The sequence below is a fragment of the Lolium rigidum genome, chromosome 6 (assembly GCF_022539505.1).
Source record: "Lolium rigidum isolate FL_2022 chromosome 6, APGP_CSIRO_Lrig_0.1, whole genome shotgun sequence".
Classification (NCBI taxonomy): Eukaryota; Viridiplantae; Streptophyta; class Magnoliopsida; order Poales; family Poaceae; genus Lolium; species Lolium rigidum.
The window spans coordinates 57,104,717-57,129,107 of NC_061513.1; the positions used below are offsets into that span (position 1 = coordinate 57,104,717).

A 24,391-nucleotide genomic window follows, 5' to 3' on the forward strand; every position below is an offset into this window, starting at 1 on the left:
CGTTATCTTGCCAGAGAGTAATTCAGAATAGCATAGTGAAGTGCTTATTTATATTCCTTTTTGATTGCAATGTTGAGAGTGTCCACTAGTGAAAGTATAATCCCTAGGCCTTGTTTCCAAATACTGCAATCATCGCTTATTTACTATTTTACTGCATCTTTACTTCCTGCAATATTACTACCATCAATCGCACGCCAGCAAGCTATTTTCTCGGCGCCGTTACTATCGCTCATATTCATTCATACCACCTGTGTTTTACTATCTCTTCGCCGAACTAGTGCACCTATACATCCGACAAGTGTATTAGGTGTGTTGGGGACACAAGAGACTTCTTGTATCGTGATTGCGGGGTTGCTTGAGAGGGATATCTTTGACCTCTTCCTCCTTGAGTTCGATAAACCTTGGGTGATTCACTTAAGGGAAACTTGCCGCTGTTCTACAAACCTCTGCTCTTGGAGGCCCAACACCGTCTACGGGAATAGAAGCGTGCGTAGACATCAAGCTATTTTCTGGCGCCGTTGCCGGGGAGGTAAGGTAAAAGGCACTCATACTCCGGTCCCAGGTAACTAAGTTATTTTCTGGTGCCGTTGTAAGTGCTCGAAGCTATTTCCTTTAGATCATGCAATTGCATCTTTTTGTTTCATGATTTACACTAGTAAGGCATAATGGAAAACAATGAGCTTCTTATTCTATTTCCTGAGTTAAGACATGGATTGTTTGATGTGAAAATTAAAAAACCTATGGAACCTTATTTGCATGCTAGTAGCAATGATATTAGTATGAACGCTTTGAACACCATTATTGATAATGATATAGAAAGTTCTAAGCTTGGGGAAGCTGGTTTTGATGAGCATGATATTTTTAGTCCCCCAAGCATTGAGGAGAAAATTTTCTTTGATGATACTTTGCCTCCTATTTATGATGATTATAATGATAGTGGTCTTTTGGTGCTGCCTACTATGGAGAGTAAATTTTATTATGATTATACTATGCCTCCTACACTTGATGAGAATAATAATGATAGCTACTTTGTTGAATTTGCTCCCACTACAACTAATAAAAATGACTATGCTTATGTCGGGAGTAGTAATAATTTTATGCATGAGACTCATGATAAGAATGTTTCATTTGATAGTTATATTGTTGAGTTTGCTCATGATGCCACTGAAAGTTATTATGAGGGAGGAAAATATGGTTGTAGAAGTTTTCATGTTACTAAAACACCTCTCTATATGCTAATTTTTTTGAAGTTACACTTGTTTTATCTTTCTATGCTTGTTGCATTATGCTTACATGAATTGTTTATTTACAAGATTCCTTTCCATAGGAAGTGGTTTAGGCTTAAATTTGTTTTGAATTTGCTTCTTGATGCTCTCTTTTGCTTCAACTCTTATTTCTTGCGAGTGCATCATTAAAACTTCTGAGCCCATCTTAATGGCTATAAAGAAAGCACTTCTTGGGAGATAACCCATGTTTTTATTTTACTACAGCAATTTTGTTTTATATTTGAGTCTTGGAAGTTGTTACTACTTTAGCAACCTCTCCTTATCTTTATTTTATTGCATTGTTGTTCCAAATAAAGTCTTTGATAGTAAAGATGATACTAGATTTGGATTACTGCGCAGAAATAGATTTCTTGCTGTCACGAATTTGAGTATGATTCTCTGTAGGTAACTCAGAAAAATTCTGCCAATTTACGTGCGTGATGCTCAGATATGTACGCAACTTTCATACAATTTGGGCGTTTTCATCTGAGCAAGTCTGGTGCCTCTAAAAAATTCGTCTTTACGGACTATTCTGTTTTGACAGATTCTGCCTTTTATTTCGCATTGCCTCTTTTGCTGTGTTGGATGGATTTCTTTGTTCCATTAACTTCCAAGTAGCTTTGGGCAATGTCCGAAGTGTTAAGAATGATTGTGTTACCTCTGAACATGTGAATTTTTGATTATGCACTAACCCTCTAATGAGTTTGTTTTGAGTTTGGTGTGGAGGAAGTTTTCAAGGGTCAAGAGAGGAGGATGATACAATATGATCAAGAAGAGTGAAAAGTATAAGCTTGGGGATGCCCCCGTGGTTCATCCCTGAATATTTCAAGAAGACTCAAGCATCTAAGATTGGGGATGCCCAAGGCATCACCTTCTTCATCGACAACTTATCAGGTCACCTCTAGTGAAACTATATTTTTATTCCGTCACATCTTATGTGCTTTACTTGGAGCGTCTGTGTGCTTTTATTTTTGTTTTGTTTTTTTCATTCTCTGAATAAATTCATACTTGTGTGGGAGAGAGACACGCTCCGCTGTTTCGTATGAACACATATGTTCTTAGCTTTATCTTTAATGTTCATTGCGAAAGTTGAACTATTTCATTCATTGTTATATGGTTGGAAACGGAAAATGCTGCATGTGGTAAATGGTATAATGTCTTGAATAATGTGATACTTGGCAATTGTTGTGTTCATATAGATCATGTTTAAGCTCTTGCATCATGTACCTTGTACCCATTAATGAATAATGATACGTCTCAAACGTATCTATAATTTCTTATGTTCCATGCTACTTTTATGATGATACTCACATGTTTTATACACACTTTATGTCATTATTATGCATTTTCCGAAGCTAACCTATTGAGGAGATGCCGAAGTGCCAGTTCCTGTTTTCTGCTGTTTTTGGTTTCAGAAATCCTAGTAAGGAAATATTCTCGGAATTGGACGAAATCAACGCCCAGTATCTTATAATTCCACGAAGCTTCCAGAACACCGGAGAGGGGCCAGAGGAGAGCCACAGGCCCACCACACAGGGTGGTGGCGTGGCCCAAGGAGGGGGCGCGCCCCCCTATTGTGTGGCGGCTCCGTAGCCCCTCCGACTCCGCCTCTTCGCCTATAAGAAGCCCCCTGACCTAAATCTTCGATACGAAAAAGCCACGGTAGGAGAAACCTTCCAGAGCCGCCGCCATCGCGAAGCCAAGATCTGGGGGACATAAGTCTCTGTTCCGGCACCCTGCCGGGACGGGGAAGTGCCCCCGGAAGGCATCTCCATCAACACCACCGCCATCTTCATCAACGCTGCTGTCTCCCATGAGGAGGGAGTAGTTCTCCATCGAGGCTAAGGGCTGTACCGGTAGCTATGTGGTTAATCTCTCTTCCATGTACTTCAATACAATGATCTCATGAGCTGCCTTACATGATTGAGATTCATATGATGAGCTTTGTATCACTATTAATCTATGTGCTACTCTAGTGATGTTATTAAAGTACTCTATTCCTCCTCCATGATGTAATGGTGACAGTGTGTGCATCATGTAGTACTTGGCGTAGTTTATGATTGTAATCTCTTGTAGATTATGAAGTTAATTATTACTATGATAGTATTGATGTGATCTATTCCTCCTTTCATAGTCTGTCGGTGACGGTGTGCATGCTATGTTAGTACTCGGTATAATTGCGTTGGTCTATCATGCACTCTAAGGTTATTTAAATATGAACATCGAATGTTGTGGAGCTTGTTAACTCCGCATTGAGGTGCTCTTGTAGCCCTACACAATTAATGGTGTTTGTCATCCAACAAGAGAGTGTAGAGAAAGTAGTATTTGTTTATTCAGTTATGTGATCAATGTTGAGAGTGTCCGCTAGTGAAAGTATGATCCCTAGGCCTTGCTTCCGAATAGAAAAGGCACTCACACTCCTCTCACGACAGCAAGCTATTTTCTGGCACCGTTTATTTACTGTTCTGCTACATGTTCGTTTATTGCATCTTTACTTCCTGCAATATTAGCACCATCTATACCACCTGTGTTTTACTATCTCTTCGCCGAACTAGTACACCTATACATCTGACAAGTGTATTAGGTGTGTTGGGGACACAAGAGACTTCTTGTATCGTAATTGCAGGGTTGCTTGAGAGGGATATATTTGACCTCTTCCTCCCTGAGTTCGATAAACCTTGGGTGATTCTTTTAAGGGAAACTTGCTGCTGTTCTACAAACCTCTGCTCTTGGAGGCCCAACACTGTCTAGAGGAATAGAAGCGTGCGTAGACATCAAGCTATTTTCTGGCGCCGTTGCCGGGGAGGTAAGGTAAAAGGTATTCACATCTTCCGACTACTAAGCTATCTCCTAGTCTTGTTGCCGGTGTGTGAGTGCTCGAAGCTATTTCCTTTAGATCCTGCAATTGCATCTTTTTGTTTCTTGTTTACACTAGTAAGGCATAATGGAAAACAACAAAAATATGAGAGATCTTTATGAACTTTATCTTGAATTAGGACATGATGTGTTTGAAGAGAGAATTAAAAAACCCATGCAACTTTATATGCATGCTAATGGGAATGTTATTAATATGAATGCTTTGAACACCATTGTTGCTAATGCTATGGAAAATTCTAAGCTTGGGGAAGCTGGTTTTGATGAGCATGATATTTTTAGTCCCCCAAGCATTGAGGAGAAAATTTTCTTTGATGATACTTTGCCTCCTATTTATGATGATTATAATGATAGTGGTCTTTTGGTGCCGCCTACTATGGAGGATAAATTTAATTATGATTACAATATGCCTCCTATATTTGATGATAGCTACTTTTTTGAATTTGCTCCCACTACAATTAATAAGAATGACTATGCTTATGTTGGGAGTAGTAATAATTTTATGCATGAGACTCATGATAAGAATGTTTCATTTGATAGTTATATTGTTGAGTTTGTTCATGATTCTACTGAAAATCATTATGAGAGAGGAAAATATGGTTGTAGAAGTTTTCATGTTACTAAAACACCTCTCTATATGCTGAAAATCTTGAAGTTGCGCTTGTCTAGTTTTCCTATGCTTGTTGCATTATGCCTACATGACTTGTTTATTTACAAGATTCCTTTTCATAGGAAGTGGGTTAGGCTTAAATTTGTTTTGAATTTGCTTCTTGATGCTCTCTTTTGCTTCAACTCTTATTTCTTGGGAGTGCATCATTAAAATTGCTGAGCCCATCATAATGGCTATAAAGAAAGCACTTCTTGGGAGATACCCCATGTTTTTATTTTACTACAGCAATTTTGTTTTATATTTGAGTCTTAGAAGTTGTTACTACTGTAGCAACCTCTCCTTATCTTTATTTTATTGCATTGTTGTGCCAAGTAAAGTCTTTGATAGTAAAGATGATAGTAGATTTGGATTACTGCGCAGGAACAGATTTCTTGCTGTCACGAAATTGAGCCGCCCCTGCTGTAGAAAATTTAGAAAAATCTGCCAATTTACGTGCGTGATCCACAGATATGTACACAACTTTCATTCAATTTGAGCATTTTCATCTGAGCAAGTCCAGTGCCACTAAAAAAATCGTCTTTACGTACTATTCTGTTTTGACAGATTCTGCCTTTTATTTCGCATTGCCTGTTTTGCTATGTTTGATGGATTTCTTTGTTCCATTAACTTTCAGTAGCTTTGTGCAATGTCCAGAAGTGTTAATAATGATTGTGTCACCTCTGAATATGTGAATTTTTGATTATGCACTAACCCTCTAATGAGTTTGTTTTGAGTTTGGTGTGGAGGAAGTTTTCAAGGGTCAAGAGAGGAGGATGATACAATATGATCAAGAAGAGTGAAAAGTCTAAGCTTGGGGATGCCCCCGTGGTTCATCCCCGCATATTTTAAGAAGACTCAAGCATCTAAGCTTGGGGATGCCCAAGGCATCCCTTCTTCATCGACAACTTATCAGGTCACCTCTAGTGAAACTATATTTTTATTCCGTCACATCTTATGTGCTTTACTTGGAGCGTCTGTTTGTTTTTGTTCACTACAAGAAAAGTTCTGATAGACAACGTCTCAAAATCGTCCGCTAAGGGGTATTTTTCGTCGCCTATGGGCCTAACCCAACGATATGGGTTCTGTTGTGGAAACTGCGTCAGGCAAAGTCCAACGACGTTTTTTTCGGTCCGTCGCGCTTGGGCGTCCTTCCGCCACGGAAAATCGGACCGTTGCGCAAGTGTTTCCGGGGCCCGTTGACCGGCCGACGTCATGCAACCGACACGTGGCAGTACGCCGTTAACCGGCGGCTAACGGCGTTAACCGGCTGAAACCCCGTGGTAGATGGTAGGCCCACACGAGGCCCGCCACGTCTTAAGCGGGCCGGGCCAGCGCGACATAGTTTGACCGGTCAACTATATAGCCGGGCTGGTCCATTAGTTACGTGGGCCGGGCCTAACCTCTAAGGTTGATCGGTCAAAACATAAATGGGCCGGCCCATTTAACATGTGGGGTCCACCTTACAGCCTATCGGGACGGCCAAGAAGCAAGTGGGCCGGCCGAAACACATGTGGGTCCCACTTTCCGTTAAAGGGCCGGCCGATACGTCTCCGACGTATCGATAATTTCTTATGTTCCATGCCATATTATTGATGATACCTACATGTTTTATGCACACTTTATGTCATATTCGTGCATTTTCTCGGAACTAACCTATTAACAAGATGCCGAAGAGCCGCTTGTTGTTTTCTCGCTGTTTTTGGTTTCGTAAATCCTAGTAACGAAATATTCTCGAATTGGACGAAATCAAGACCCAGTGGTCCTATTTTGCCACGAACCTTCCGTAAGACCGAAAGGGATACGAAGTGGGGCGACGAGGCGCCGCCACCATAGGGCCGCGCGGCCGAGGGGGCCCGCGTCGCCCTATGGTGTGGGCCCCTCGTCGCCCTCCGACTCGCCCTTCCGCCTACTTAAAGCCTCCGTCGCGAAACCCCCGAGAAGAAAAACCACGATACGGAAAACCTTCCGCAGACGCCGCCGCCAATCCCATCTCGGGGATTCTCGGAGATCTCCTCCGCACCCTCGCCGGAGAGGGGATTCATCTCCCGGAGGACTCTACACCGCCATGGTCGCCTCTGGAGTGATGAGTGAGTAGTTCACCCCTGGACTATGGGTCCATAGCAGTAGCTAGATGGTTGTCTTCTCCTCATTGTGCTTCATTGTTGGATCTTTTAAGCTGTCTAACATGATCAAGATCATCTATCTGTAATACTCTATGTTGTGTTTGTCGGGATCCGATGGATAGAGAATACCATGTTATGTTAATTATCAAGTTATTACATATGTGTTGTTTATGATCTTGCATGCTCTCCGTTATTAGTAGAGGCTCTGCCAAGTTTTTGCTCTTAACTCCAAGAGGGAGTATTTATGCTCGATAGTGGGTTCATGCCCGCATTGACACTCGGGACAAGCGACAGTAAAGTTCTAAGGTTGTGTTGTGTCGTTGCCACTAGGGATAAAACATTGGCGCTATGTCCGAGGATGTAGTTGTTGATTACATTACGCACCATACTTAATGCAATTGTCCGTTGCTTTGCAACTTAATACTGGAAGGGGTTCGGACGATAACCTGAAGGTGGACTTTTTAGGCATAGATGCAGCTGGATGGCGGTCTATGTACTTTGTCGTAATGCCCAATTAAATCTCACTATACTTATCATGACATGTATGTGCATTGTTATGCCCTCTCTATTTGTCAATTGCCCGACTGTAATTTGTTCACCCAACATGCTTTTATCTTATGGAGTAAATATTGAAGAAGAAAGACTTGGAGGAGGCCAAGAAAGTAGAAAGTAAAAAAAGCGGGAAACAAGTTGCCCAGCTCGGAGAACAAAGTAAACAATCGATCCCCCCGCTCATAGTGAAAGCCGCCGGTCCGGATGCTGAACTAATGGACCCCACTATCATACAAGCTGCGGCAACACATGACATGACTGTAATGGAAGCCAGAGATAAAGAGGCCGAGTTAGGTATGACTCTTCGTGCAATGTTAGGCCTTGAGGAGGAGCCAATGAGTGATGTAGTAATTACATATGTGCCGAATGGGCCTCTCGTCGAGCCTGCGCAGGAAGAGGATCTACCAGAACAAATGTGAAGTCTGCTACGTTGGTACAAGGGTTACATAAAAACTAACGCCGGCAAAGAATATATTTATGCGGAAGTTAGACATGAGCATCACTTCAAACATTACTATGTAACAATTCATATGAGTGAATTGTTCCAGCTGTTCAATCTGCGCGAGCTCGACAAATCTATCATCAGTTGCTACGTTCTGTAAGTGATTTATTTCTACCTCATCTCGTTCATTGCCTGCACTATATATATATATATATATATATATATATATATATATATATATATATATATATATATATATACCAGCACTATTCTGCAACCAGTTGCAGAATATTATTCTGAGCATCGACTTGAACTTTTCTCAACAGTAACGTGCACTTCCGGTTTAACTGCATGCGATGAACTCTTGTACTGCCTATTCTCCAAAACGAATAAAACCCACGCCGCACCTCTGCTCGACCTCCCGCACAGGCCCGGCCCGTACGGGCACATCCCGATGACCGCCGCCGGCCGGCGCTGCCCCATCCCCGGCTCTTCTTCGCTGGCAGCCCCCCCCTCCCCCCCTTCCCCCGAGGTGCTCTGCCGCCGGGCAGATCCCTCGCCATCTCCGCTGCCCCCCAACCTCCCTGTGCCGCCCAAATCCGCTGCCGCACCCACGAATTTCGAACGGAAGTGGCTCCGGTGCCGATGCAGGTCGGGGCTCGGCGTAGCCGAGTGAACCGCACGCCGCCGCCGGGCCCTTGATTTCTTTCTGAAGCCGGACCGCGACTACCAGCGGCACGATCCAGCGCTGCTCCGCACCGCCGCGAAATCTCCGGCCGCGAGCTCCCTGTGCTCCCCACCGCCGCGGTCGCGAGCCCTCCAGCCACGGCCTCAGCTAGCTCCACGTGGACGCCATCTTGGCCTCCCTGCGCCGCCACCGGCCAACTTCTCCAGCGCTGTGACGCACGCAGCTCTAGTCTCTCGCGAAGGTGAGCTGAACCTTTGTTTTGCTTTTCGTTGTGTTGTGCTCGAGAGTCACAAGATGAACTGCTCAGTTTATGGAGGTTGTACTGCCGTGTTGGACATCTTTCTTAGTACCACGGCAGTTTAAATCGGAGAGAAGAACAGCATAGCAGTGCATTTGTTACTAGCAACTACAGTCCTTTGCAGTTCAGATCGGAAAAAAAGGTACAGCATGGCATAGGGTTGGGAGGAGCAACGATGCAGTCCTCTCTAGACTCGTTGCAAACTTTGCAAGCATGATGCAGCTACTGTAATTTATTTCAACTTTTGTAGACTTGTTATACATTTTGCAAGCAATGAGATAGTTGTGTATAAGAATCTGGGAGTTTGATTTGATCGACGAGGTCGCTGTTGATGCTTTGTCGGCGAGCGGCTTCTAGGGTGGCATTACGAGTACGAGAGTTGACAAATTTTTATTGGTTTTTGCATTTATGTTAGTTTGGATAGGCCCTTTTTCATTCTGAAACTCAGTGATGCCAATGAATTTTTCCTGTCTGTACCAAACAGATTTTGAAGTAGACTTAGCCAACATGATACACTCTAAATTTTTTTTTGATACAGATGGCTCCTTTCCTGGAACTAATCAAGGAGGCTGGGGCTTCATTATGGTTATGCTGATGGCGATGTACGAGGTGCTGGGTATCGGCAAATAGAACACATTAGGGACCATCTTCGCGCTGAAACGGAGGCGTGAACCCAGGCCGTTAAGGCTGTTGCTGCTGCTGCAAACTGGGGTATGGCCAACATACACATCGAGACTCACTCTACCACTCTAGCTGACCCTCTTCAGAGCCCCAAGTATGATCAAATAGACTTTTGATTAAATTACACTAGTATTATTGGTCTTTTGGTTCTTTTAAGCAAGGAAAATTAGCTGTTCCTAATGGCCAGGTAAGCCTTGCTTGACAACATTGCTCATGTGTTTATTAGGATGATCTAGTGGATGCTCTGCTTTATGATTAGTTGATGCGGGAACATACTGGAAGTTTCCCTTTGCATGTCTGAAAAATGTTTAAGCTGTAACTTGTTGGTTGCATATCATTGGGTCAATACCTTCATCGTCAAAAACTAAGATTGATTGTAGTTGTATTAGCACTGCCCAGATCACTAATTCTTAGGATAGTAGGCTTCACAGGGATGACACAGAACTTATATTCTACAAAGTAATCGCTTTATTGATAGTTTACTTAGTCTAAAATAACCAGTGGTTGATTGCTTAGATGGTTTACTTGGCGCACATGTCTAGTGCTCTAGTGAAATATCATAGTATTCAGCATGGTTCCTTGTACCCCAGCTAGGCTAGTCTGACCTTTTAATCACTGAAGCTGAAATGCTTGTTCAGTCAAGAAATGAATGACATTAATTAATGGAACAAATGGACCTTCACTTAAGCAGCACAATGAGCTGCTCCGCTTGTATGAGTTGGAGTAATTTTACATAGCAACCATTTTATCTGTTAACTGATATTCTGATTTCGCCAGCCCATGAATTATCTCAGGACTGCATGATGCCGTAGCTGTGATCTGCTACTGACCATTTGATCTTTCTGTTGGCAGGGTGAAAAGAACTGGTATGCAATAAGGATGAAGAAGGGCTACTAGGCCAGTTTTTTCTAGATGCTAACGTGAAATGTGTACTTACACTTTGCTGCTAGCTACTAGATTTTGCTGGATTGCTTTGTCAATGATCCGTGAAAATGTACGGGTGGTAACATGTACTACATCTGATCTGTATTAATTGACGCTGCCAACACCCTACCTAGGTGCATACATTCAAGTACCTCAGTGTTGATTAAAAGCAAACGGAGGGGGTGTGCAAAGGATTGTTTCGTGCACTTTCTCGAAATTAACATATACACTTCTCAAGCGGTTGAATGTTGGATGCTTTTTAGCATTTTTCACGCACTTTGATGCGACTTTACTAACCATATTCATGACATTGCACTTCCATTTGTTTGCTAAATGTACATCCGGTCGAAGATTATCCAATGTTGACTTTTCTACTTCCCCAACCAGAATAGTTCGTATTTTTGCTTGTACTTCTGTGACGACTTATACTAAACTGTCCAAACATTAATGCTTGTACTTCTCGCCGCTATGAATTTAAACTTCCTTTTTCTGAGTTTTGAAAGATTGTGTATTCCGTGTTTTGTATGATATGCACCTCATCTAAATAACAACCTGGACTTCCCGGGACAATGGCCTATACTTCTCAGAATCTTTTCTTGTACTTCCCGTGAGATAAAAAAATCATATATTTTTCAATACTCTACAAGGCGGATTATGTACTTCCCAAAAAAATGAATTTTATTTCCAGCGTTAACTTACTTCCCCAACCAGAATAATACGTATTTTTGCATGTACTTCTATGATGACTTATACTAACCTGTCCAAACATTAATACTTGTACTTCCCACCACTATGCATTTAAACTTCCTTTTTTCTGAGTTTTGAAAGATTGTTTATTCCATGTATTGTATGATGTGCACCTCATCTGGAAAACAACATGGACTTCCCGGGACGATAGCCTTGTACTTCTTGGAATCTTTTTCTTGTACTTCTTGTGAGATTAAAAAAAGTTGGATTATTATTTTTTGGGAGGTTTACTTTTGCACTACCTAAATTGACCTTTTGTACTTCTCGTAGTCAATGCTTTTACTTTTCGGAATCACTTCTTGTACTTCCCGTAAAATAAAAATCATTTTTTATTATTATTTTAATGCACTACAAGGTGTACCATGTATTTTCCAAAACTAGCCAATTATAGTTTCCAATGATGACGTGTGTACTACTTGACAATTATTTTCTTGTGTACTTATCAAATTTTGCCAATTCAACTTCCGGCTCAACTTGAGGGACTATGCACTTTCTAGATCTTAATGTTTGATCTAAAACAACCCTTGAACTTTCTAGGCCTGTACATTTGCACTTCCTGTCGGTTCTTTGTGTACTTCCCGCAGGCGTCGGTTATGTTCTTTATGGATGTTCTTTTACTACACTTTACAAGTATTTTTGTACTCACCGGAAATTTATATGTGTAACTCCCAGAATTATTGTGTGTAGTCACCGGTCCTATTATTTTTAGCATCATTTTACTTTTCAAAATGTTTTTTCTATCAAAAGTGTAACTACCCAATATCCTATATAAACAATTTGAACTTCGGGATCTTTGAAAACAGGACCCACCATTTATAGGAACTAAAAAAAATGGCATCAACTAGTTCGCGATGGTGCGAAAGCATAGGCAGGGCGGTGTGTTCTTCTCAAAATTTACTTTTTGCACTTTCTCATAGTGCCCTAGTGTACTTCTCGGCTGTTACTCTTAAACATTAATTGCATTCTTTTCCCGTGGATGTCAACTATACTTCTTGGTATAGTGACGAACGACAGTGAATTTCTTGTTCACATCAGGCAAATCTTGTTCACTTCAGCACTGTAGCGGCAGACCACAAACTCGGGCGCTGTATTAGTACTGCTCGACCACATGTGTTTGCACTTATTTATTGCATTCCATTTTTCTTCTCATTTAGAAGAAAATTTGCTACTAAGAAATTGAAAAAACAGACAAAACTCATTCAGAAGAATCTTCTGAGAAGATCAACAGGAGGGGAAGTCGTTGGTGGCCTGTTTCCTCCGCGCCAGCGAGGGAAGGCCGGCGAGGAGCGGGTGCCAGGGAGGCGGCCAGCAGCGTCAGAGGAGAAAGGAGGAGTGCCCGCAGGGAATACCGACGAGCGGTGCTAGGGAAGTCTCCTCCAGCAGTGAACTCGCGGCGGTCGAGGGATGGGGAAATCGGGGACGGGCCGGCGGGCGCCGACGCACGAGCTCGTGGAGGTAGCCAGGCGGGAGACTGCCATCACAAAGAAACACATTGTGGCGTGTACGAAGTACAAGACGCCACATCGAAGAAGTACAGCGCCGGCGGCGCGGCAGGCCAGTTTTGGCGGCGCCGTGGCCGAGGCAGGGCCTCACGCCGAGGAAGAGAAAGGGAACGACGTCAGGGTGAGCAGCTCCAGGCGGCTGTGGTGGCGCTACTGGCTGAGGCAACTGCCGGCAAGGGAGACGCCGGATGCGGCGGGGTCTGGGCAAGGGAGTCGGCCCAGCGCCGGTAGGCGCACTACGGCGGCGGAGCTCCATAAGGGAGAGCAAGACGGCAGCATAGTTCGACGGGAACGGGACGGCAGGCTGCCGGGAGCAGCAGCGAACGGCGGCGCGGTGAGGAACCGAGGGCGGCGCGCAGAGCAACCCGGCTCGGCGGAGCTCGACGGGGAACGGGACGGCGCGAAGAGTATCCTGGGGCCAGGCTGCCCGGAGCAGCAGGGAACGGCGGCGCGCAGGGCATCCCGGTGCGGCGATGCGGGGGCAGCCGGGGTCAGGGATGGCGGCAGCAGAGGTCGCCGGGGGCAGGCTAGGCGGCGGCAGAGGTCGTCGGGGGCGAGGAAGGCGGCGGCGGCGCTTCCCGGGGCCGGGGCAGGAGGCGGCCGCGGTTCCCGGAGCTGAGGAGAGCTGGCAGTCGTGGGTGCTGGTTGATGGGAACGGGGGAGGTGGGAGATGGGTTGTTGGAATTAGATCGGTTGACTTTTTCTCCGGCTATCGGCCCTTATATGAACCGGTAGTGCTCAGAATAATATTCTGAGCACTGGTTTCAGAATAGTGTCACCCTATATATATATATATATATATATATATATATATATATAGAGAGAGAGAGAGAAAAGCTTTTCTATTTTGTGTCTCCATGGTGGTTGCAATCATCACGGTTGGTGTTGCTTTGAGATTCCCATTTTAACGTTGGTCCATTCTTTCCAACTTATGTTTTCCTTATTTAGTTGAGGCATTTGGATTTTCCTCTTTGGGCTGGTTTGGGCCCAACTCCTGCCACCGGCCAGTGTAGGCCTGCTGTCTACAGATGGCGTTCTGCCCGAGATTCCTAGCGATAGGCTCCGGTTCAGTGCCAAATTTGCCAAAGGTTCTGCACCCATATCTATTTCCCGTTTAGAATCCTCGTGTTGGATGCGGTTTATCCCGTTTTACATCTCCGGTGAGCACTGAGCAGCCTGTTCCCAACCATACCTCCCTCTCCTAAAGTATCCTCTCGAGCTCAAGATCCATCACTGCAGGTCCCGTGGGAATGGGCTCTGGTAGAACACCGGACGCTGACGTGCGGTGGGTGGCGACCGCTAGAGGCGCCGGGGAGGTCGGGGTGGACCTGGGCCTGCGTGGGCGAGACAGCCGGTCGCGCCTCGGCGAGATCCAGGCCCGGCCGGCGCCATCTCCTCCGGCTAACAGAGTAGCCTCTCCCCTTCACCTCCGCATCGGGGCTCCACCCAAGTCGACGGAGACCGCCAGATCGGGCCTCCACCTTCGCTGGACCGTCCCACTTCTGCTCTAGCCTCGGGGGCCTCTCGCGGCTGCTCCGCTTGTCCTCGGCGGTGGCCGGCGTGACGCTCCCGTATCTCGGCAATGGCGGGCCTGACGCGCTCTCCACCGTCGCCTCCTTCGCGTCAGGCGGCGGGAAGGGACACGCCACCGCTTTGGGCCACAACGGCTTGATCGGCGGTGCGTTGTTCGTGTCTTCCGCCGTTCTCGGCGTTATCTACCTCCGCGTCGGCCGCCGCGGGGCCATCATCGACAGGGGCATCTTCTTCCGTGACGCGTCCTTCCTCCTCCTCACCCTCGCCGCCGTCGCCGTCGTACAAAGGCCCGCTCGGCTCCTGCGGCCGCGCGTCATCGGATGACGAGGAGGAGGGAGTCCTCTGCTGGCAGGGCTCGCTACTTGTTTCGTGATTTGGGTAGGCACCGGCATATTGTGTATGGCTCTGTTCGTTTTGAGATGAAAGAAGAGATTAATGGTGAATTATTTTGATATATTTGTCCCCTTTTCTAATTTCTTCCCCTTTGCAAATCACGTGGATGACTGTCACCCTGGGCATTGTCTGTCTAATAATTTTTTCTTTACAGTGCAATTCCCGTGTGAAAATTCTAATTGCTTGCCTTAAAGAATATAGATATATTAGATGAAAGAAGAGATTAATGGAGCAATTTTTTGATGAAAAATTCCCATGTCCATGCTTTTGCTTTTCTGCTTCGGGTGAACTGTGTGTTTGCGCTTCAGTTTTAACCATACTTTGTTCTTGCTGGTTACTTGCATGACAACATGCCTTCAGCCTTCAATTTGCTAGGGCTCTGGTTGGTCACGAACTGAGCACCCTTTGTGATTTGATCCGGCTAAAACATCCACTAAAAATTAATGGACAACTATGATTTTTTTGGAATACGAAAATACGTGTGTACACACAGGTCGACCTACATGTTGTCGATTGCCTATAACAGAATTGCTTAATTTCAACCCCAAATCATGCCTACATATGTTGCATTTCTTCAGGCACTGTTTTAAGATGTATCAGGCACCTTATTCTCAATATGTAGGCACCGTTTAGATTGTTAGGGGCACCAAATTTAACAGCCTGGAAGGATCTGCAGTTATATTGGTGCTCCTGCAGTATGAAGCTATGTTTGAACTCTAGCTGTGCTTGTCTTTTAATTAACTGAAATCAAATAATGGTTTGTTCAGTTCATGTATTTTCTCTAGCTGTACTCTCACATTTCTAGGGTGTTGCACATGGACAATTTGAGCATATAACCAAAATGCATTGCATCTCCAAACAAAATGATTTTAATACATCACTTGATTATATGCTTCTTGTGTTTTGTACCCGTTTAAATATTTGTGGTACACCGAAAGTATTCAATATTGAACTAGCACCTTTTTTCTTCTCGTCCAGAACCGTTGCTCTAATGGCACACGCACCTTTCATTGACACATGTGGCTCCCTTTTTGATGTGGCGGTGGCGGGGAAGGAGGAGGAGAAGAAGCCAGACAGAGAGCAGGAGGAGAAGAAGCCAGAATAAGGTCTTTAGCTTCCCTTTTCCTGTTGGTCTGTTTGAGATGTTTCCCCCTGTTTATTTCATCTCATGTACTATGTCTTGTTCCTGGTTGCTAGTTGACTCAGCTGCTTATCAGCTTTTGTATTTCAATCTAAATAATTATATCTTTTTGGTCTTAAACTAGTTCTGGAAAGTGATATCAGCGACAGCCAATACCTCAAATCTGCTAATGTCATTTGTCAATATCCAGTTTGACAGCCACAGGCTAATGATAATTGATAAGTGTCTCACTTCTTGGAGGTGTCATGCATGTCACATGCTCTGGTTGTTCTGTGAATCTAGTTTTCTGCCCACCAGAACTTCATTGCTCATATTTAGCCAGCTAGGATTGAAGGAATCTCAGGGAAACTTTGAGATTTTCTTGCTCGTCTGATCCCCTTTCTTTTGTTGTATATGATGCAGTAGCTAGATCAGTGTATTACCTCCGGTACAGAGCATGCCCTCCTGGGGTGTTTTTTTTTTTGCCTTAGATGTAATATTGTGTGTTCCTTTTTGCAAATAATTTGACATCCAGGCTTATTGTAGAAAAATGTTGTATTGAAAGCACAACTTTAACATATCAGTTTTGGGATTAAAAGAAATAGGTCTGAGCAGCATGATTATTATTTCCCTCTTATTGCTCTCCTAATGTCTCCCTTATTGTTGTGAACAGCAATGTCACGGTGACCGAAGTTTGAAGTGTACATGCATGGTGTCATACCCGGCAGAGCATGCTCCCCCTAAGGGAGCCGTGTGTTGACGGAGCCGAGTGCGATGCCAGGACTAAGAGGAGCACCCAATTTCATCTTGGTCAAGTGGTACTGTTCACTTGTTTGTTTACTTGTATATTAATATTCAGTCTAGAACAGTTTAGTAGTTACTTGAAATAGATGTCAGTTTTCGTTGAGATTTGATATATTCTTAGTAGAATTCTGAAAGGATCGAAACTTTTAGCCGATCTGCTGCCATGTAGAGTTGCTTTTTCAAGCTGACATAAAAAAGGTTGGATCGAGTCCTAGGTAGAAGCAGTTCCAGGAGATTAGCCTTCGAGTGTGTAGTTTCTTAGCCGATTTTACAAATTAATAATAACACACAAGCAAGTAGCCTCGTCTTTGTTTTATATTGGAACCATTTGTTGAACACACAATATTATTCTTTTTAGGTAAGGAAATTCTTGGCAAAACAATGATAATTGTCTGCTAGCCAAAAGCCCTCGTATTTGCTCTTACTATTGAATCGATGTCCAATATGTTACTTTGAGCTGTAATAGAGTTATAAATTGTTGCAAGTTGCCTTGATTGTAACTCAGTCTTATTTTTCAACCAAGATAAATCTTTTGCTCACGCAATCTTCCATAACACGTGTGGCTCCTTTTATAGAATCATAACATGTGTATAATTGACTCAGAACCGTACAATTTTTTGCTCACGCACCGTTCGCTAACACATGTGGCTCTTTTCACCTAAACAATTATTGTGCAAATAAATATTGCTTAATGACTTGTTACTTAGTCTGTCAACAATACTCACACATTTCTATGGTGTTGCACATGGAAAATTGGAGCATATAACCAAAATGCATTGCACCTCAAAAAAATGATTTTAACATATCACTTGATTAAATGGTTCTTGTGTTTTCTACCCGTTTAAAATGAGTATTTGTGAAATACCGAAAGTATTCAATATTTGAACTTGCACCTTTTCTCGTCCAGAACCAGAACCGTTGCTCTAATGGCACACGCACCTTTCATTGACACATGTGGCTCCCTTTTTTACCACGTTAGCTGCACCGTTCTGCACCATGGGCGCTAGCCATTGTTAGAAGCAGACATTGATCACGTTTAGGCATCTTCTTTATTGATCGCCAAGCGCAATCATTAGCTGCTCCTAACACTATTTTCTGATGTCTTTTCGATTCAACTAACATTCGGTGACATGCTTCCATTATTGTCTTCAACTTATGAGGCTTTCCATTTTTTTTTCATGGATGATTTGTATGTCTTGTACAAGATCCTTTGCTTGCCACCTTTGCCATTGTAATGCAATCAGTCAGTTTGGTCCTGTTTTTTGCCTTTTCTCTAAAAAAGGTTTTGAGAATTGGCCTGAATCAGATGCACGGCGGTAGATGCACGGCGGTATTTTATTAGATCTATTATCCTACTCTCTATACTTTTAGATTTGGGGCAAGTTGTACAAGCACCGCTGTTTATTAAGGTAGGCTCTTTTCAAAAGATTGTACAAGCACCGTATCTTAATTCAAGCGGCTCTTTTTCGAGTTATTATGCTTGTATGTGCTAGTTTTCTCGGTCTTGTTGTGCATGTAGAGGGTACTATTTACTACATATGTGAAGTCTGTATGCTGATCGGCTTGACAGGAAGCTGATCAATAATTAAGCTGTTTTTATATTTATCCTATTTAGTCTCCTTTCTTTAAGTGTTACCTTGAATTTAGTGGTTTGTTCTTTTGGCAGGAGATGAGACGGAGCACCTAAAAGTAATTCTATTAGCATTTTTTTCCACGGGTACTTATTGAAGGACAGAACTGATGATAGTATTCTCCTAGCACTAGTAGTAGCTTGATTCTTTGTCAAACTATGGTATGGTTGCTATACTTCAAACTTGCGTTTATGATGAATGATCAAGTCATGTCCATGTTTCTTCAACATATGAGGATCATTTTAATCATGTTTCTATACAGGTCTTAATTTTTCTATTATCCAAGTGCAGTTCATGAGATGAGAGAAGAGATTAATGTGACGTGGCCGGCTGGGAAGAGGGCTCCCGTGTGCAACAGAAGCTGGCCGGACTGGTTCGTGACGGTAAGTAGAAGGGGCTGGAGCTCTGTGTTCCTGTCGACGCCCGTGCTAGGCTCGCTGGGATGGGCGCACAACATCATGCATCCTGTTGGCGAGTAGACCGCTGCCCCAGGTTCATGAGAATAGATGTAATGGGAATGTACCGAGCACCGTTTCAAGATTACTGTAGGATCCGAATTATATCAAATAGGCTCCTTTTTCTGTTTCCACTTTCTTATATGAATGTCGTGGGCTCGTTTTAATGCACCGTCTTGGAATCATGCTGCTGAAGATTGTTCATTCATTGGTAAAATGATGCTACTGAAGATTATTCATTCGTTGGTTGTTGATGCCCTTTTTTATTGGCGCGGTTGGATTGAATCCTTTTTTTTTTTGAGTGTTGAAACTTTTTAAGTATGTGCCTAATCGAGCTAGGAAATCAGGAACACCTTTCAAAATGAGGAGAAAGACCTACCCGTGACTACTAATTTGAGAAAGAGAGAGAGAGTACTTTGTGTCAGGTTAAAAAGCATTGATAAAGTCACACATGTGACCCGGACTGGGAAAACAGCGGGTTGAGAGCAGCCAATTCTTTTAACACATTTCTTGCTTTGTATGTTAGCATGAAGCATCGATCTGGTAGAGGCAAGTATACATCATACTTTCTTTGCGGAACCCGACGGAATTCCGTTTGCATGATTCATAGCTGCAGACACCTGCAGAATCAGACTTTAGGTATCACGTGAGAAAGGTTACAGTTGTACCGCTGCTGCCTCACCAATAAAGCCAGAGCACTGATCTAGAGATCATACATCGACACAACATATTTCTTACCATGTATTCATGGTTAGCTCATGAAGACATGACCACGGACATGTTTCCTAATTAGCTCATGAATCCTAGAGCTCACGAATAGTATGGGCATTGTTTCCTTACTCGATCCTAGCCTCGATGGAGCCGGTGCCATCATCAATGGAGAAACTCGTCTCTCCCTCCACATCACTGCGGACCATGCATTCTTCCAACGATCCGTACCTGCAAAGATATGATATCACAATATCAAAAATGTGTGGCAGATGGTAGTTATATTGCAGTTATTTCGGAACAATTCGTCAGATGCGCAGGTGTACATACCATGGTAACATGGATGTGAAATGTATGATCTGAATCCAGGGAATGAGCATGGAGATCGTCTTCAAAGTCAGGGAGTTATGGGTCTCCTTGCGTTAGTGAGGATAGATCGAACACTTTGGCCGGAGCAATCAACGCCGTGGATGTTCCAGGAAGTCTAGGCTTATCTTTAACATTGAAGGTTTTGCCTTCCTTACTTTTTTTCTTTGTTCTTGGCAGGTTCCTGGCTCCATGGATTTGTCAACCAAGGTATGAGCAAGAAAGGGAAGGTCAATATAATGCCAATGCAGTAAAGAGTACCATCTCCAAAAATAGGCATAATCAATGCATAGATCTTTTACGGTGGAAGAAAACGAGGCACTAAATGAGAAGTTCCCGTTCCGGTTATGAGAGAGAAGAAGAGGTCCGGCACGGGGATGGAACCTAACATAAATTAGCTCGAACCCATCACGTGATTCGAAAAAGGTGGTCACATGTCTCGAAAGAGGTGGTCACATGTCTCGAAAGATGTGAAAAGCTCGAATCCTATAGGCTAGACTAGGCCAGAGCTAGGTCGTCCAAAAGATACATGTGTAAGAGAGAAAGGTGATGGTCCCCCTCGCTATTTTGGATTATGGGTAGCAGTAAACCAAACAAAGTGGATCCTTTTACTTAAAAAAGTGCGGATCTCAATGCGAATGAGTGGTTCCGATTACACCCTGCACTACTTACAAACATAGCAAATCCACACTCTATATATATATATATATATATATAGAAACTCTATTAGACACCCTAGGTGCAAAATAAGTAATTCTACACCCGGGTCATCGACCGAGCCAGACGAGGCGGAACCAGTTGCGCGGAACCCACGCGTCCATTAGTCAACATAATTTCTCTACGTTTTTTACATCGACGGTTGTAGTGGGGTGCTGGGAGCTAGTCCACCCTCATCAATTCGAGTCGTGCGTGCGGTGCGGTTCAGAAATTTTGACCGGCGGCGAGCGACTGCCCTTGGGCATTGCTGCCTCCCGATTCAATTCTCCAACCTCGCTTCCCACCGCCGGCAGGGCACCTCGCCGGCCTCACCCACCTACCACGCTGCGCCGGCGGGCCAACGCGCCGCCCTCCCCACGTACTGCACAGAGCCGGCAGGCCTCGTGTCGCCCCTCCTCCTACTACGCCGCCGGGCCATCGCTCCACCCCCTCCTCTGGCGGCGGACCACCCCGACCCCCTGCCCCATCTACCGCGCGGCCACGGCGAGCCAGCGCGACCCCGTACACCACCTATTGCGCGACGCCGGCGGCCAACCGTGACAGCCTCCTCCACCTGCTTCGCGGCGGCGGCGGGCCACCTCGAACCCATCCCGCACCGAATCGCACCGCCGGTGTCCTCAGCTTCGCCACGCGAGAGAAGACACCACCGGACTGCCTTGGTGTGACTGCGGCAGTTCCGGCGCGCCTTGCCAACAGGACTTCTCCGGGCGCTTCTCCTACATCTGGCGCCGGCCGTCCCCACCATCTTCTTCGTCGACGGCAAACGGCAAGCTCCGCATAAGGTTTGTCGCGGTTGGTCCCAACTTATTTCATCAGATTTGTAGGTAGATTTGTGTAGCTGTTAGTCTCTGCAGACTCTGGTAAGTTTTTTGGATTAATTAGCCGATTCGGAATTTGTTTTACAATGCCCGGAGAAGCTCGTTTTTACATGATGCTGTTTAACATTCTATCAGTGTCGAAGTTTCGAATAGGTTTAAGCAAAACAAGTACTGTAATATGCCATAGTTGCATTTTGAGTTGACCATCTTTTTGGTTAGCAATTGGTCAGTTTTACTCGCTATAATTTGTTTGCTGTAACAGAGCGATCAGGGTTACAGGCAACTACTGAGATTTTTTCGGCGAGCCATCTCCCAGTCTCCCTCCCTCCTCACCTATCAACTTTTTGTGGTTTTGTTCCCTGTTTATGCTTCGGATTAATCGTGGGCATGGTGTGCAGCAGGTGGTTTGCAATCCCGACAGCTTGAGCCTTGAGGCAAGAGACTAGAGGCGAGTGACTTTAGTCTTGAATTGTGACGGGCTGCGATGGACTGGGCGGGCGGGGATGATGGCGTGGGTGGAGCATGCTGGTGGCTTTGACCTCAAGGTATGATCCTGACATTGCCTATACGTGTTTTCTACCGGCACTTCTGATTGTCTCGCTGCAGATCCTCAGATTGCTTGTTGTATCTGCGTTCCCAATCTACGAACGTAACTTCTCTTATATGTTGTGGTCACCAAAACATCTCTCTGAACTTGATCAATGTGTTTTGTGTCTGCATTATCTATAAACTTCTCAGCATATTACCTCTCCCTGTATCCTGCCTCTCCTTGTTTTACCTAAAAGGCTGCCAGTGCAAAATTATATAACAGCTCCTATTTTATTGTCGGCAGATAACTAAAACGCTGGAAATATTATGTGAACATATTCACTGGATTTTATAAATATGTGAATTTCCAAATACTACATTGGTAGGGGTGTCGTAATAAGAAAAGTACAACTGATCTGGTTGTTGTAAATTGGTACCATGGAGTTTTACAAAATTTGAGTTAACTGACAATTTTCACATGCAGTTCATGTCATCATCCAGTATTTAATTTGGCCATCAATAGATAGGTGATATAACAAGATGCTGATGCAAATGTAAATAGCATGGGACATACATGACAATAAAACAGCCTGCACTTTTTTGTTCAAAAAGTTGTCTCAACAAGGGCACTCTTAGATCTTTAACTTGGTCGTATCTTAGACTTCCAAGTTCACTTGGAAGTACTAATGTACGACAGAATCATCATAAAGATTTAGTGGCTTACCTCCGAAAATTTCTCCATACCATTTCTTTTCTTATAGTTTGTGGAAACCGATAGTATGTTGTGGAAATTGCTTCTGAAAAACGAACTTATTTATGTTGTTTTTAATCAAGCAACATCCCTAGTAAGTTGTGCTAATTGAATCTATTTATTGTTGCAGCAAGATAAGAAGCACACATGCTGATGTGCACCCAATTCCACTCATGACTCTGGTTCCTATATCTCTTTAGGTTGGGCGAATGTTTCTTTGTCCAAATTTTCCATTTGTTAAATACTTGATGGGTAGATGGTATACTTGATTTGTTAATCTACACTTTTTTTAGATCTATCATTATGCAAATGAATTTGTTAGCATGCACTAGAAGCTAAATTTGCTTGATTAAATATCAGCTGGATATCGTTTTTTTTTTTTGAAAATATACATCTTCCTGTGTGCATCAGTATCAGTTTTCGCGATATCTGCTTCAATACACTGGCATTATAATAAAACTGAAATTTTTTGTTTCTTGCATATTCAGCTCTTCTCGCCTACAAATTAGCAAGATAAGCAGGTTCATCTCATCTTGCTGATTATTAAAAAGCTCCACTCCTGAGCTAGCGAAGCATCTTTGAGAAGTCTTATATTGGTTTTACATGGTACTCCTGACAAATGTATATGGAAGTACTGCATTTTTTTATATTGGTTCCAAATAGCTCATCGCAGCTACTGATGTAACAGTATTATGAAGCAGCAGTATACCTGGCATTAGAGCACAGTTGAGAGCAATTTACATGTATTTGGTAGCTTTAATAATAATAAGGTGCAGCAATGGCAACTTGTTGGTCATTTAATTGCTTTGGTTCCTGTGTCACGATGGAAGATTAGTTTTTCAAGTTTCTTATCACAGTTATAGAAGTAGCACTCTCGAGAAGGAGAATATGGGTTCTACACAACATGCTAAATTTTATGTTTTCCATGGTCAGTCATTGCTTCCATTGGTGCCTTGATGAAAGGAATGCAAAGCCTGTGGAACATCAGGTTGTTCAAAAGAAGGGGTTTCACCAAAAGGCAGTGATATAATAGCAGGATTGCATGCTTCCTTTCCGTTTTTCTCCCTTTGTATAATCCTCTTATTTCAACCATTATTCGGATGCTTCTTACAGAGTAAATTTTCTTCCGTCTCAGGTACCAGAAGGAAATTACTTACCATTGAGAGGAGAAATGCATAACCTGTTCTCCACTATGCCTGACAATTATTTACATTCACAATTATGGCAATTGGAAAGAAATAAGGATGTGTTCTGCACTCTTATCACGCAAGAGGCACAAGTCAACTCTTTTGCTTATTTAACTAAAATTGTACAGAATATTGCAGAACCTGTATGACTGTATGAACTTCTGACAGTACACATCTCAGTGTAGATGTGAATTGTTGTAAATCTCATTCCAGATGCCTGTACTTTGTATCTTTGGATGTTCTTAGGGCATCTTCAGCGGCGCGACGCATTTTAGCGTCCGCGCGCGTCCGTTTGCGTCGGCAGAAATAGTCGAAATCGACCGCGTGTCCGTTTGCGTCGGGGGTGGCTCCAGCGGCACGACGCAATTTTTGGTCGAATCATTTTTTTTAAACATGAAACATAATTTACATAGTTAAAACATGAAAAAAAACCCTAACGCCTACTGCTACTCCTCGTCGCTGTCGAGCACGATGAGCTCCGGTATCACCCACGGCCAGTAGCCATCCGGGGGAGCGTACGTCGGACGCGCCGCCGGTGCTGGAGGTGGAGGAGGCTGCGGCGGTGGAGGCGCCCAGGGCTGTGGCTGTGGCGGTGGAGGAGGAGCCCAGGGATACGGTTGTGGCGGCGGTGGAGG

At 43.9% G+C, this 24,391-nt stretch overlaps 2 long non-coding RNA genes across 4 annotated transcripts; both read left to right on the forward strand.

The window, feature by feature from the left end:
- Positions 1–15,611: 15,611 nt before the first annotated feature.
- Positions 15,612–18,815, forward strand: LOC124667411. 2 transcript variants are annotated; one of them, XR_006991275.1, is made up of 4 exons: positions 15,612–15,777; positions 16,465–16,609; positions 18,262–18,387; positions 18,518–18,815. It is a non-coding gene; the product is annotated as an uncharacterized LOC124667411 (long non-coding RNA). The 2 variants fall into 2 exon arrangements; XR_006991274.1 differs by having other exon boundaries at positions 18,262–18,815.
- A 2,260-nt stretch (positions 18,816–21,075) lies between these two features.
- Positions 21,076–23,370, forward strand: LOC124667330. Of its 2 annotated transcripts, XR_006991226.1 has the most exons (4): positions 21,076–21,254; positions 21,553–21,835; positions 22,700–22,769; positions 23,058–23,370. It is a non-coding gene; the product is annotated as an uncharacterized LOC124667330 (long non-coding RNA). The 2 variants fall into 2 exon arrangements; XR_006991225.1 differs by having other exon boundaries at positions 21,084–21,835.
- Positions 23,371–24,391: the final 1,021 nt, after the last annotated feature.